The sequence below is a fragment of the Mesocricetus auratus genome, unplaced genomic scaffold (genome assembly GCF_017639785.1).
Source record: "Mesocricetus auratus isolate SY011 unplaced genomic scaffold, BCM_Maur_2.0 Super-Scaffold_100033, whole genome shotgun sequence".
In the NCBI taxonomy this organism is placed as follows: Eukaryota; Metazoa; Chordata; class Mammalia; order Rodentia; family Cricetidae; genus Mesocricetus; species Mesocricetus auratus.
The window spans coordinates 6,231,050-6,244,220 of NW_024429213.1; the positions used below are offsets into that span (position 1 = coordinate 6,231,050).

The 13,171-nt window shown below is 41.0% G+C and overlaps 1 pseudogene; it reads left to right on the top strand.

Annotated features, from left to right (window-relative positions):
• Positions 1 to 11,370: 11,370 nt before the first annotated feature.
• On the top strand, positions 11,371 to 12,315 carry LOC121135229 (annotated as a pseudogene).
• Positions 12,316 to 13,171: the final 856 nt, after the last annotated feature.

The following is a 13,171-nucleotide window of genomic DNA, read 5'->3' on the forward strand; positions in this document are numbered from 1 at the left end:
CTGATACTAACCCGAACATGTGTGTACATCTGATCTTTGATAAAGAAGCTAAAAATATACAATGGAAAAAGAAAGCAACTTCAGCAAATGGTGCTGGCATAACTGAAGGCTGGCATGTAGAAGAATGCATACCGATCCATGTCTATCGCCATGCACAAAACTTAAGTCCAAATGGATCAAAGACCTCAACATAAATCCAGCCACACTGAACCTCTTAGAAGAGAAAGTGGGTGGTACCCTTGAACGAATTGGTACAGGAGACAGCTTCCTGAACATAACACCAGTAGCACAGATCAACAATTAATACATGGGACCTCCTGAAACTGAGAAGCTTCTTTAAGGCAAAAGACACAGTCAGAAAGACAAAAAGGCAGCCCACAGAATGGGAAAATAATATTCACTAACCCCACATATGATAAGGGCTGATCTCCAAAATTTACAAAGAATTCAAGAAGCAAGTCTCCAAAACACCAAAGGATACAATTAAAAAGTGGCCTGCAGAACTAAGTAGAGAATTTTCAATAGTGGAATCTAAAATGGCTGAGAGGCACTTGAGAAAGTGCTCAACATCCTTAGCCATCTGGGAAATGCAAATCAAAACAACTCTGAGATACCATCTCATTCCTGTCAGAATGGCTAAAATCAAAAACACCAATGACAATTTATGTTGGAGAGGATGTGGTAAAAGGGGAACACTCCATTATTGCTGGTAGGAGTGCCAACTTGTTCAGCCACTTTGGAAATCAGTATGGAGATTCCTCAGAAAACTGAGAATAAACCTACCACAAGACCCAGTAACTCCACTCTTAGGCATATATCCAAAAGATGCCCATTCATCCAACAAGGATGTCTATTCCACTGTGTTCATAGAAGCATTATTTGTAATAGCCAGAAGCTGAAAGCACCCTAGATGCCCCTAAACCGAAGAGTGGATAAAGAAAATATGATACATTTATACAATGGTGTACTGTTCAGCAGAAAAAAACAATGGAATCCTGAGATTTGCAGGCAAATGTATTACACTCGAAGAAACCATCCTGAGTGAGGTAACCCAGTCACAAAAATAGAAACATGGCATGTAATCTCTCATATATGGATTTTAGACATAGATCTGGGGAGTCCCAGCCTACAATCCCATGGCCAGAGAGTCTGGGAAACAGAACCTTTATTCAGTGGCTAATGGAAGCAGAGGCAGACTCCCAAGGCTAAGTACTGAGCTGAACTCAAGAAATGCAGTGACAGAGAGGGAGGACTGATGACCAAAGTCATTAAGACTGGGCTGGTTTAACCACCAGAAACAGCTGACCTGACAAGGATTAGCTCTTGAATCCCAGACTGAGGGCTGGGAATCCAGCATGGAAGTGATCAAGACCCCCTGAATTTGTGTGTCAATGAGGAGGCCTAGGTAATCTATTGAGCCTTGGGTAGTAGATCAGTATTTATCCCCAGTATTCAAATGGACTTTGGACTCCCATCCAACAATGAGAGATGCACTCTCACTCTGAACTCTTGGGGGAGGGTCCAGGCCCTGCCCTGGATGAAATGACAGACCACGGACACCCCCATGGAGGGCCTCACCCTCCCTGAGGAAATGAGGGGTTATTGGGGAGGGCTGGGGGGAGGGCACGGAGGAGGGGAGGGAAACAGAGAGATACCTGGAACTGACTTGTGAAGCAACCTTGTTTCTAATTTAAATTGAAATTTAAAAATAAATAATAAAAATAAAAAAGAATATACTTTCTTCTCAGTGCCGTATAGTACCTTCTCTAAAATCCACCAAATACTTGGCAAGATAGTAAACTTCAACAGGTACAAATATATAGGAAAACCCCTTATCAGACCACTGTGCTTTGATGTTAGAATTCAACAACAACACAGACTGCAGAAACCCACAGATGCAAGGAAATTGTACAATGCACAATTGCACCATTCTTGGGCCAAGGACAAAAAAAGAAAGAAATTAAAGACTTCCTAGATTTGAATGAAAATCAAGACACAAGATTCCCAGACCTAATGGACATTTTTAAAGCATTACTAAGAGGAACATTCATAGCACTAAGTGCTCATATGAAGAAACTGGAGAATATTCACACTAAAGAATTAACTGCATAGCTGAAAGCTCTTGAACAAAAGGAATCACACTCACCCAGAAGCAGTAGATGACAGGAAATAATCAACTTGAGGGCTGAAATCAATAAAGTCCAAACAAAGAAAACAATACAAAGAATCATTGAAACAAAGAGTTGATTCTTCAAGAAAATCAACAAGATAGACAAACTTTTATCCTAACTGACAGAAGAGCAGAGAGAGAACACGCAAATTAACAATTTCCAGAAGGAAAAGTGGGACATAAACATAGACACAGAGCCCAGTGGTGGTGGCACACACCTTTAATCCCAGCACTCGGGAGGTAAAGGCAGGCAGATCTCTGTGAGTTCGAGGCTGGGCTGTACCGACAGCCTCTAAAACAATACAGAGAAACCCTGTCTCATAACCCCCCCAAAAAAACAATAGACACAGAGCAAATTCAGGTAATATTCAGGTCTTACTTTGAAAACCTGTATTTCATAAAATTCAAAATCTAATGGAAATGGACAATTTTCTGGAGAGATATCATTTACCAAAATTAAATCAAGAACAGATAAGCAATTTAAACACACCTATAACCCCTAATGAAATAGAAGCACTTGGCAAAAGTCTCCCAACCAAAAAAAGCCAAGGCCCAAATGGCTTCAGTGAAGAATTCTACCAGAAATTCAAGAAGAGCTAATGCCAATATTCCTCAAAGTGTTCCACATGATAGAAGTAGAAGGTTTGCTGCCAAACTCTTTTTATGAGGCTACAATTACCTTGGTACCCAAGCCACACAAACACACAACTAAGAAAGAGAACTACAGACCAATATTCCTCATGAATATTGATTCGAAAATACTCAAGAAAATATTAGCAAATCAAATCCAAGAACACTTCAGAAAAATCATCCACCATGATCAAGTAAGCTTCAGCCCAGTAATGCAGGGATGGTTCAACATACAAAAATCTATCAATGTAACCCACCATATAAACACAATGCTCATAGCAGCATTATTTGTAATAGCCAGAACCTAGAAGCAACCTAGATGCCCCTCAACTGAAGAGGGGGAGTTCATGGACCCTAGAATGATGGCTGAGAGGCCAACAAAGGACTGATCCAGACCCCCTAAACATGGGTGTCAGTGAGGAGGCCTCGGCAACCTTCGGTGCCACGAGTACTAGATCAGTATTTGTCTCTGGCACCTGAATGGACTTTTGGAGCACATTCCACATGGAGGGATGCTCTCTCAGCCTGGACACATAGGGGAGGGCTTAGGCCCTGCCCCGGAAAATATGACAGACACTGGAGATCCGGCACGAAGGGTCTCAGCCTCCCTGCAGAGTCGAGTGGGGTTTGGATGGGTGATTGGTGGGGTTGGTGGGTGTGGAAGGGTGGAGGGGTGGGGTGGGGGAGGAAGGGAGGGAGAGGGAGCTGGTATTGACATGCAAAGCAAATATGTTTCTAATTCAAATACATAAAAGAACCACAGAATAAATAAAGAGAAATTATGAATTTATAAAAAATTGCTTCTCAATCCTTTCTATATATTTCAATCACCATGGAGATTTCAAAATTATTGATGACTAGGCCCTTATCTATGATTAGTCTTGTGTGGGTGATAGGCTGGAGACTTTTCTTTGAAATACCTTTTGATGAGCTAGTATATGAGTGTCTTTGAGAAAATTGTGTGGAGTTCCCTCCGGAGAACATATTCTGAGATGGATGTATCTTTTTACAAATTAACACCCACCCCCCACACAAAATTGAGAACCAAAAACAACAAACAAAAGACAAATAAAAAATACCAAACCAAAACAGGAAACCCAGAAAAAACTTGTAGTCTGTTTTAGGGTGGCCAACTACTCTTGTACATTTGGCCTGCTCTGGAGTGTGATTGATATGCTCAATGACACTCCACTGGAGAAAACTGATCTTCCTTTTGCCAGCATGTATCAACTGCAGACAGCTTCTTGGTTGGGGTTGGGACTCCATGTTCATGCCCCCCTCTCAGGGCTGGGAATCCATCTGGTTTGAATCTGTACTGGTCTTGTGTGTCCTCTGTGCATCAGTTCCATTGTGTCTCAACTGGAATTTTGAGACAGGGTCTTTTATTGATCCCAGAGTTCAATGAAAATACTTCTGTGAGATCATAATATTTGAATGTATGATATCCAATGCTCATGCTGGTTAGTTAGAGTTAGAATTGAATTCAATTGTGGGACACTCAGTTGGTGCCCAGTGGGATTGAGAACTTGTTTGTTTTGGTGCAGACGAAACGCCTTTGTATTTAGTGCTGTGCTGTAAAAGCAGCTCAGTAGGTACTGAGAGAATCTGACCTAAATGCTTCTCTTTCACTTATGTAATCAGACCATTAACATATTATCTCAAATAGTGATTACTTTAAGAAATGGGTTGTAGCAGATGCTGTCATAGACAGTGAAGATGCTCCCCTTTGGAACTGTTGTTCCTGTCCCAGATACTAAGAGTGCTGGCAACACCCAGCCATGAGCTACCAGCTTTCTTGCTGAAAAATTTCATTGGCTTAAGAGAAATATATCACCTGATACTACACCTCTTTTCTGTGAACAGTCTGTATCCAATGACAGTTTGGTACAATACAGGTCAGACTACTCCCCTCAAGTGGGACAACTCTTTGAGGCCATTTTTAGCTTTAGATCTCCCAGCCATTCATTTTTCTTCTTTTTTGTATTTTTGGAACAAGATCTCACATGACCCCAGGCATTCTTTAAATTTGCTTTATAACCATGGCTGGCCTAGAAGAAGTTACCTTGCTGCTTCTATCTTCATAGTACTGCAATTATAAGTGCCCACCATCATGCTTAGTCACAAAGCCTGTTCTTGCCACTACATTCATTATCTATCACTGCCCTTGACCAAATTCTGCTTATTCGAATACCCTACACCTATGCACAAAGCCAGTTATTATTTTCAAGTACAGTTATTGTATAGTAATCCACATCTCAGAGCCTCCTCTTGAGGATACAGTATTTGCAGTAGGCAAAATTTTTCTTATGCCTAAGCACATTTTCCAGAATCATAATTTTTTAAATATTTAGACAAATTAATAGATAAATAATAGAAAATAGGGTAAATGGGGCTAAGATAGATTGGGTAGCTGTCTTGTTGCTGTCATGCACAATACAAAAAAGAAGAAATCATGAAGGATATTAGATAGTAGGTAGAAATCCACAAGAGGGAAGAAGCTTTCTTTCTTTTTTCTTTCTTTCTTTCTCTCTGTCTCTCTTTCTCTCTATCTCTTTCTCTCTCTCTCTCTCTCTCTCTCTCTCTCTCTCTCTCTCTCTCTCTCTCTCTCTTTATCTCTCTTTCTTTTTTTGTGATTTCCACATAGTGTTTAAGAGGCTTACTGGAGCTACTAGGGAAGGATATCCACGCCCAACATAGAGCCTTAGGGTAGGAAAGTGTTCTACCACTGAAGTATATGCCAGTCCCGGAGCCAAGGCAAAAAGACATTGTAGACTAAAATGCAAGCTTGTGCCACATTATGGGGTTTGTTCCTATCCTTTCTCTTAAAGATTAAAAAACAGGCCGGTTACTTTGTTAACTGGGTAAATTCGTCCTCTTCAACTCATCTAACAACCCTGAATCCTGAGTTATTCCTGTGGGGTTGCAGACAGACGAATGATGGTGAATTCCAAGCATCTTGAAGATCCACTGAGAGTGCAAACTGTTTCTTGGTGTTAGAAAGCTGATGGTGGAAAAGAGATGGGACACAGAGTGATCACAAAAGGGTTATGAACACAAGATGTTCAGGGAACATAGAGCTTTACTGGGATGGAAGGACTGGTCAGAAACCAAACTACTGTAGAGTTTATGCTTCACTTGACCCTATGGAACTCTGATACAGGCACTGCTGAGACACTGCCACTAGTTACAGTTCAAAGAACAGCAGCAGCCTGTTAAACACACACTGTACTCTACAAAGCTCTGAAAAGCTTTGGAAAGCTGGCCTAGTTTGCTTTCTATTGCTGAGATAAGTAGAATGACCAAAAGCAGCCTGGGAAGGAAAGGGTTTATCTGGTATAAACATCCTAGACCACAGTCCACCATTGAAAGAAGTTAGGGCTGGAACTTGGATATGGGAACTAAAGCACATACTGTAGAGGGGTATTGCTTACTAGTGTGCCTCTTACAGTTTGCTCAGTCTGCTTTTGACACCCCCCAGAACCAGCTGTTAGGAGTAGCACTGCCCACAGTGAGCTAAAACCTCCCACATCTATACTTAATCAAAAAAGGGTTCCCCCACTTGCATACAGGAGAGTATGGTGGAGGCATGTTCTCAGTTGAGGTTTCCTATGCTCAGATGACCCTAGCCTGTGTCAAGATAACAGAAAAATGAACACAAAGCATTTTGTGCAGTTGCTCTAACAGTCCTAGCTGGTAAAACCTTGGCCTTGGATGGATCAGTACTTTATTTGGTACATTTCCTACATGTGGGATTGCACATAGCTCATGGAATGAGATACAGCAGAAGTGAAGGCTCGCTTGGGCAAATCAGACAACTTCCTTCTATGATTTCTTTTTTCTTTTTTCTTCCTTTTATTTTAAGTTAGAAACAAGTTTGCTTCATATGTCAATCCTAGCTCCCTATCCCTCCCCACCCCCTCAGTCCTCCACCCAATCTCCACTCAGATACCCAGGGAAGGTGAGACCCTCCATGGAGAATCTCCAGAGTCTGTCATTTCATCCAGGGCAGGACCTAGGTCATCCCCTAAGAGTCCAGGCTGAGAGAGCATCCCTCATTGTGGGATGGGCAGCCAAAGTCCATTTGTATGCCAGGGATAAATGCTACCCAAGGCCCCATAGATTATCTAGGCCTCCTCACTGACACCCACATTTAGGGGGTCAGGATCAGTCCCATGCTTTCCATAGAACCATCAATCTGGGGTCCAAGAGATCCCCCTTGTTCAGGTCAACTGTTTCTGTTGGTTAAATCAGCCCAGTCTTAACCCCTTTGCTCATCAGTTCTCCCTATCAACGGGTTCCAGGAGTTCAGTTCAGTGTTTATCTGTGCGTGTCTGCCTCTGCTTCCATCAGTCACTGGATGAAGTTCTGTTTCCCAGACTCTCTGGCAGTGGGATTGTATGCTGACACTTTCTTTACAGGAAGAACTCTCTCTCTCTCTCTCTCTCTCTCTCTCTCTCTCTCTCTCTCTCTCTCTCTCTCTCTGTCTCTCTCTCTGTCTTTCCCAATTTGGGAGTTTTAAAATATAACTACACTGAGTTAAGTACACATATATTCACTATATAGTACAAAGAAATGACACATATACTATACAACCACTTCCTTGCTGCCTCATATACAGAACAACTCAGGCATCACAGAGAACTGTCTCATGCCCTTTCCCAACTATAAGCTCCCCAGACTGACCAATATACTGAATTTGGTCATTGTTGATTGTTTTCCCTGTTTTGAAATTCTTAGGAGAATTACAAAGTATGTACTTTCAACTCTGTGTGCACTCTTATATGGTATCTTTTGCTTAACATTATGAATGTGAAATCTTTTGTGAGCTAGATTGGATTGGAGCTTACCTGGAGGTCCTGATGGGATGTGGGCCCCTCACATAGTCAGGATCATACCAGGCTAGGGCTTGCTATGGACTGGCACTGGGGCCTAGGAGCATTGCCATCTGGGAACTTATAATTGTAATTTCTCCTGTATGTATGTAGTCAAATGTTCTAGACACTGAGATATGAAATGCTTTGTTTGCCATTACAGAATATACTTTGCTAAAGGGGAACTTGAGATATTCTGAGCTCCCCATGATTCTGCTGTTTGATGCTCTTTACTGACTTGTTTTCTGCTTCCACTTTTGAGGGGTATAAAAAAGACTGTGACATTAATAAGCTTTCTGGCCTGAGTCATCAGTGCTCATAGCCCTCCTGATCCCTGATTTTGACATTTTCCTTGCATTATACTTTTATTAATTTTTTTTCCTGAGTCTCCATCAGCGATTCATAAGAGTACTTTTGACAGACATTTGATCTTTCTCATTATTGTATACTAGTTGCTGTTTGAATATATAGCACTTTATTGGTTTTATTTGATTGACATATGAATTATTTCCAGTGTTTAGTTATTAAGAATAAATTTTCCCTGAAGATTTTTGGACATAAATATTCACATTTTTAGATATGTACTTAGTTGCATAATCACTCATTTCAAAGATCTAGGATATTTAATTTTATAAGAAATTGCCAGACATACTTGAATGAGACTGTAAAATTTTACACTCCTGTTAGTGATGTATTAGTGTGCTTGTTATTCTACATTCCCAACAAACATGATATATGCGGCCATTCAGATTTTGAGTATTCTCATGTTGATATTGTATATGAGGAGATATTTCATAACACAAACTCTCTTCTCTCCAAGTGAATATGCATTGTGTTTCTTAAAAATAGGAAGGACATAATGATGAGAGGTTTGGTGAAAAGGAAACACTCCTCCACTGCTGGTGGGAGTGCCAACTCGTACACCCACTTTGGAATTCACTATGGAGATAACTTACAAAAGTGGGAATCAATCTACCACAAGACCTAGCAATTCCACCCTTAGGCATATATCCAAAAGATTCACATTCATACAACAAGGACATCTGCTCCACTATGTTCATAGCAGCATTATTCGTAGTAGCCAGAACTTGGAAACAACCTAGATGCCCCTCAACTGAAGAATGGATAGAGAAAATGTGGTACATTTACACAGTGGAGTACTATCCAGAAGAAAAAACAATGGAATCCTGAAATTTGCAGGCAAATGGATGGCACTCAAAGAAACTATCCTGAGTGAGGTAACCCAGTCACAAAAAGAGAAACATGGCATGTAATCTCTCATATATGGATTTTAGACATAGATATGGGAGTGCCGGCCTACAATCCCATGGCCAGAGAGTCTGGGAAACAGGACCTACATTCAATGGCTGATGGAAGCAGAGGCAGACTCCCACAGCTAAACACTGAGCTGATCTCAAGGTATCCAGTGACAGAGAGGGAGGACTGATGACCAAAGGGGTTGAGACTGGGCTGGTTTAACCTCCAGAAACAGCCGAACTGACAAGGGGTAGCTCTTGAATCCCAGACTGAGGGCTGGGAATCCAGCATGGGACTGATCAAGACCCCATGAATGTGGGTGTCAGTGAGGAGGCCTAGGTAATCTATTGGATCTTAGGTAGTAGATCAGTATTTATTCCGGGTGTACAAATGAACTTTGGCTGCCCATCCAACAATGAGACATAGAATCCCACCCTGGACTCTCGGTGGAGGGTCTAGGCCCTGCCCTGGATGAAATGACAGACTATGGACATCCACATGTAGGGCCTCACCCTCCCTGGAGAAATGAGAGGATATTGGAGGGGTTGGTGGGAGGGCGTGGGAGGAGGGGAGGGAAAGGGAGAGGGACCTGGAATTGACATGTGAAACAACATTTTTGTAATTTAAATTTAAAAATAAAAATTAAAAATAAATAATACCGTTGAATGGAAAAATAACACTAATATGAATGACACAGGAAATGGTATAGCTTAGGCAGGTGAAAGACAACCAAGTAACAGCTTGTGTCCCCAAGGTCTGTCTTTCCTGAAGCATCTACAGGTCAGCCTGATGCCATGCAGCTCAGGTGAGCACCATCAGGCAGCTTGGGTCCTCACTGTCAGACTTGCCTGAAGTATCCACAGCACAGACCTTTGCACCACCTTATCATGCCCATCACATGGATATCATTATGATGAAGAAAGTATATGGCAGAGAAATGGGAGAGAAATTAAGGTGGAATGGTTCATGTGCTGTGATAAGAGGCAGTTCTTAATACACAAGGGCAGTGAGGAATGGGCCAATGTTGATGACCTGTTTGCCATCTGGTATTTAAAAGACTCATGCTCAAATATTCATAAATATATGCCATGAATGATGTCACAGAAATCCCTCCAAGTATTTAATAAAGAATAAATAAGATGAACTACAAATGGACTTTGGGTGTCCCTCCCACAATGAGGGTCACTCTCTCAGCCTGGACTCTTGGGGGAGGGCCTAGGCCCTGTCCTGAACAAAATGACAGACTCTGGATATCCCCATGGAGGGCCTCACCCTCCCTGGAGAATGGAGTGGGGATTGGGTGGGGGGCTGGAGGGTTACGGGGTAAGCAGGGGAGGGAGATGGAACTGGGTTTGACAGGTGAAGCAAGCTTATTGCTAATTTAAATAAAAATTATAGAAAAATAAAAAAGAATAAATAGCATGCATACTTTTACACTGTTAAAAAATGAGACAACAAAAACTCTTTTCACTTGGCATTTTCAAAATGCTATAAATTGTGTATTTGCAAAAAGGGAAATAAAGTCAAATCTGTAGAAGTTCTTTAATGTAATGATAATGAAAACATTATAAATTAGGATATATTGGAGCTAAAGAGAGGGCTTAATTGTAAAAAGGGTGTACTGATCTTGTAAAGCACTTACACTGGGTGGCTTGCCTGCTGCACTTATATGCACACACATACACACACACACACATGCACACACACACACGTGCACATAATCAAAATTAATAAAAATAAATTTTTAAAATGGGACAACCTATTCGGAAATTAAACTATATGGGAAATACCTGGTGATTATTCTTAAAAAAACATAGTCTTAAATATTTAACAAAAATAAAATTATGCACATAGTTACAATATATAAAAATCATTGTAATTCAAAAGACAACAGACTAAAGACTGGACATGGTAACATACACTCACAATTCTGTCACTCAGAAGACAGAGGAAGGGCAATTATAGGCCAGTCTAGGCTATATAGCAAGACTCTGTCAAAAAAATAGAGACAGACAGACAGAGGAGTGAAAGAATTAGGAAAGATGAATGGAGATGTCTTAGGGTTTCTATTGCTGCGAAGAGACACAATGACCACAGCAACTCATAAAGGAAGGAAAACCATTGGATCTGGTTGACAGGTTCAGAGGATTGTTTCCTTTCTTTCTTTTTTTCTTTGGTTTTTTAAACAGGGTTTCTCTGTGGCTTTGGAGATTGTCCTGAAACTATGTCTTGTAAACCAGGCCAGCCTCAAACTCACAGATATCCCCCTGCCTCTGCCTCCCGAGTGCTGGGATTAAAGGTGTGCACCATCAATGCCCGGCAGATTGGTTCCTTATAATCATGGTAGGACATGGCAGTATGCAGGCAAACATGATGCTGGGGAAGGAGCCAAGAGTTCTATATCTTGGACTTCTCTCACACCGAAGTGCGTGCCTCCACATCATGGAAGACTCGATGGACATGGACATGAGCCCTCTTAGGCCGCAGAACTACCTTTTTGGTTATAAACTAAAAGCTGACAAAGATTACCACTTTAAGGTGGATAACGATGAGAATGTACACCAGTTGTCACTAAGAACGGTTAGTTTAGGGGCAGGGGCAAAAGACGAATTACACATCGTAGAGGCAGAAGCAATGAACTAGGAAGGCAGTCCAATTAAAGTAACACTGGCAACTTTGAAAATGTCTGTACAACCAACAGTCTCTCTTGGGGGCTTTGGAATTACGCCACCTGTGGTCTTACGGTTGAAGTGTGGTTCAGGGCCTGTGCATATTAGTGGACAGAACCTAGTAGCTGTAGAGGAGGATGCCGAGTCAGAAGATGAAGATGAGGAGGATGTGAAACTCTTAAGTATGTCTGGCAAGCGGTCTGCTCCTGGAGGTGGTAGCAAAGTTCCACAGAAAAAAGTAAAAATCGATGAAGATGAGGATGAGGAGGATGAGGACGATGAGGATGATGAAGAAGATGATGATGATTTTGCTGATGAAGAAGCTGAATAAAAAGTTCCAGTGAAGAAATCTGTATGAGATACCCCAGCCAAAAATGCACAAAAATCAAACCAAAATGGAAAAGACTTAAAACTGTCAACACCAAGATCAAAAGGTCAAGAGTCCTTCAAAAAACAGGAAAAACTCCTAAAACCCCAAAAGGACCTAGCTCTGTAGAAGACATTAAGGCAAAAATGCAAGTAAATATAGAAAAAGATGATTCTCTTTCCAAAGTGGAAGCCAAGTTCATTAATTATGTGAAGAATTGCTTCCGGATGACTGACCAGGAGGCTATTCAAGATCTCTGGCAGTGGAGGAAGTCTCTTTAAGAAAATGGTTTAAACAGTTTGAAATATTCTGTCTTACTTATTTCTGTAACAGTTGATATATCTGGCTGTCCTTTTTATAATGCAAAGTGAGAACTTTCCCTACTATGTTTGGTAAATGTTGTCCAGGTTCCAATGCCAAGAATGTGTTGTCTAAAATGCCTGTTTAGTTTTCAAGGATGAAACTCCACCCTTTACTTGGTTTTAAGTATGTATGGAATGTTACGATAGGACATAGTAATGGTGGTGGTCAGATGTGGAAATATTAGGGAAACAAAAATATACGTATGAAATAAACTCAGTATTTTATTAAGAAAAAAGAGTTCTACATCTTGATCTGCAGGTAGCAGAAGGAGACTCTATATTACACTAGGAAGAGCTTGAGCACATATGAGACCTCAAAGCACACCCCCACAGTGACACACTTCATCTAACAAAGCCACACCTAATCCAAGAAGACTATACTTCCTAAAAGTGCCACTCCCTATGGGCCAAGAATTCAAACACATGAATCTATGAGAACCAAAGCCATTTAAACCACCACAGGAGTCATTTAGAATAGTATAATAAAACATAGTAGAAATTCAGAAAAATTTAAATTCAACAAACAGACAAACCACTACCTAACCTAGTTAAAAAAAAGGGAAGACCTAAGTTCAGTTCCTAGTACCTATATTATCAAGTGACTCAAAACCACCGTCCACTGCAGCTCTTGGAAATCTTACACCCTATTCTGGCTTTCAAGGATCCATTCATACACTTAACATATGCTCGTACAGAAACACAGACACACACACACACACACACACACACACACGGCATACTCCTTTTCATAAGTAAAAGGGGGAAATATATCAAACATCCACAATAATGTACAAATATAGAAGGCTTGTGGAGGGACATCTTCCAGACCCTCACAGATCAGATAC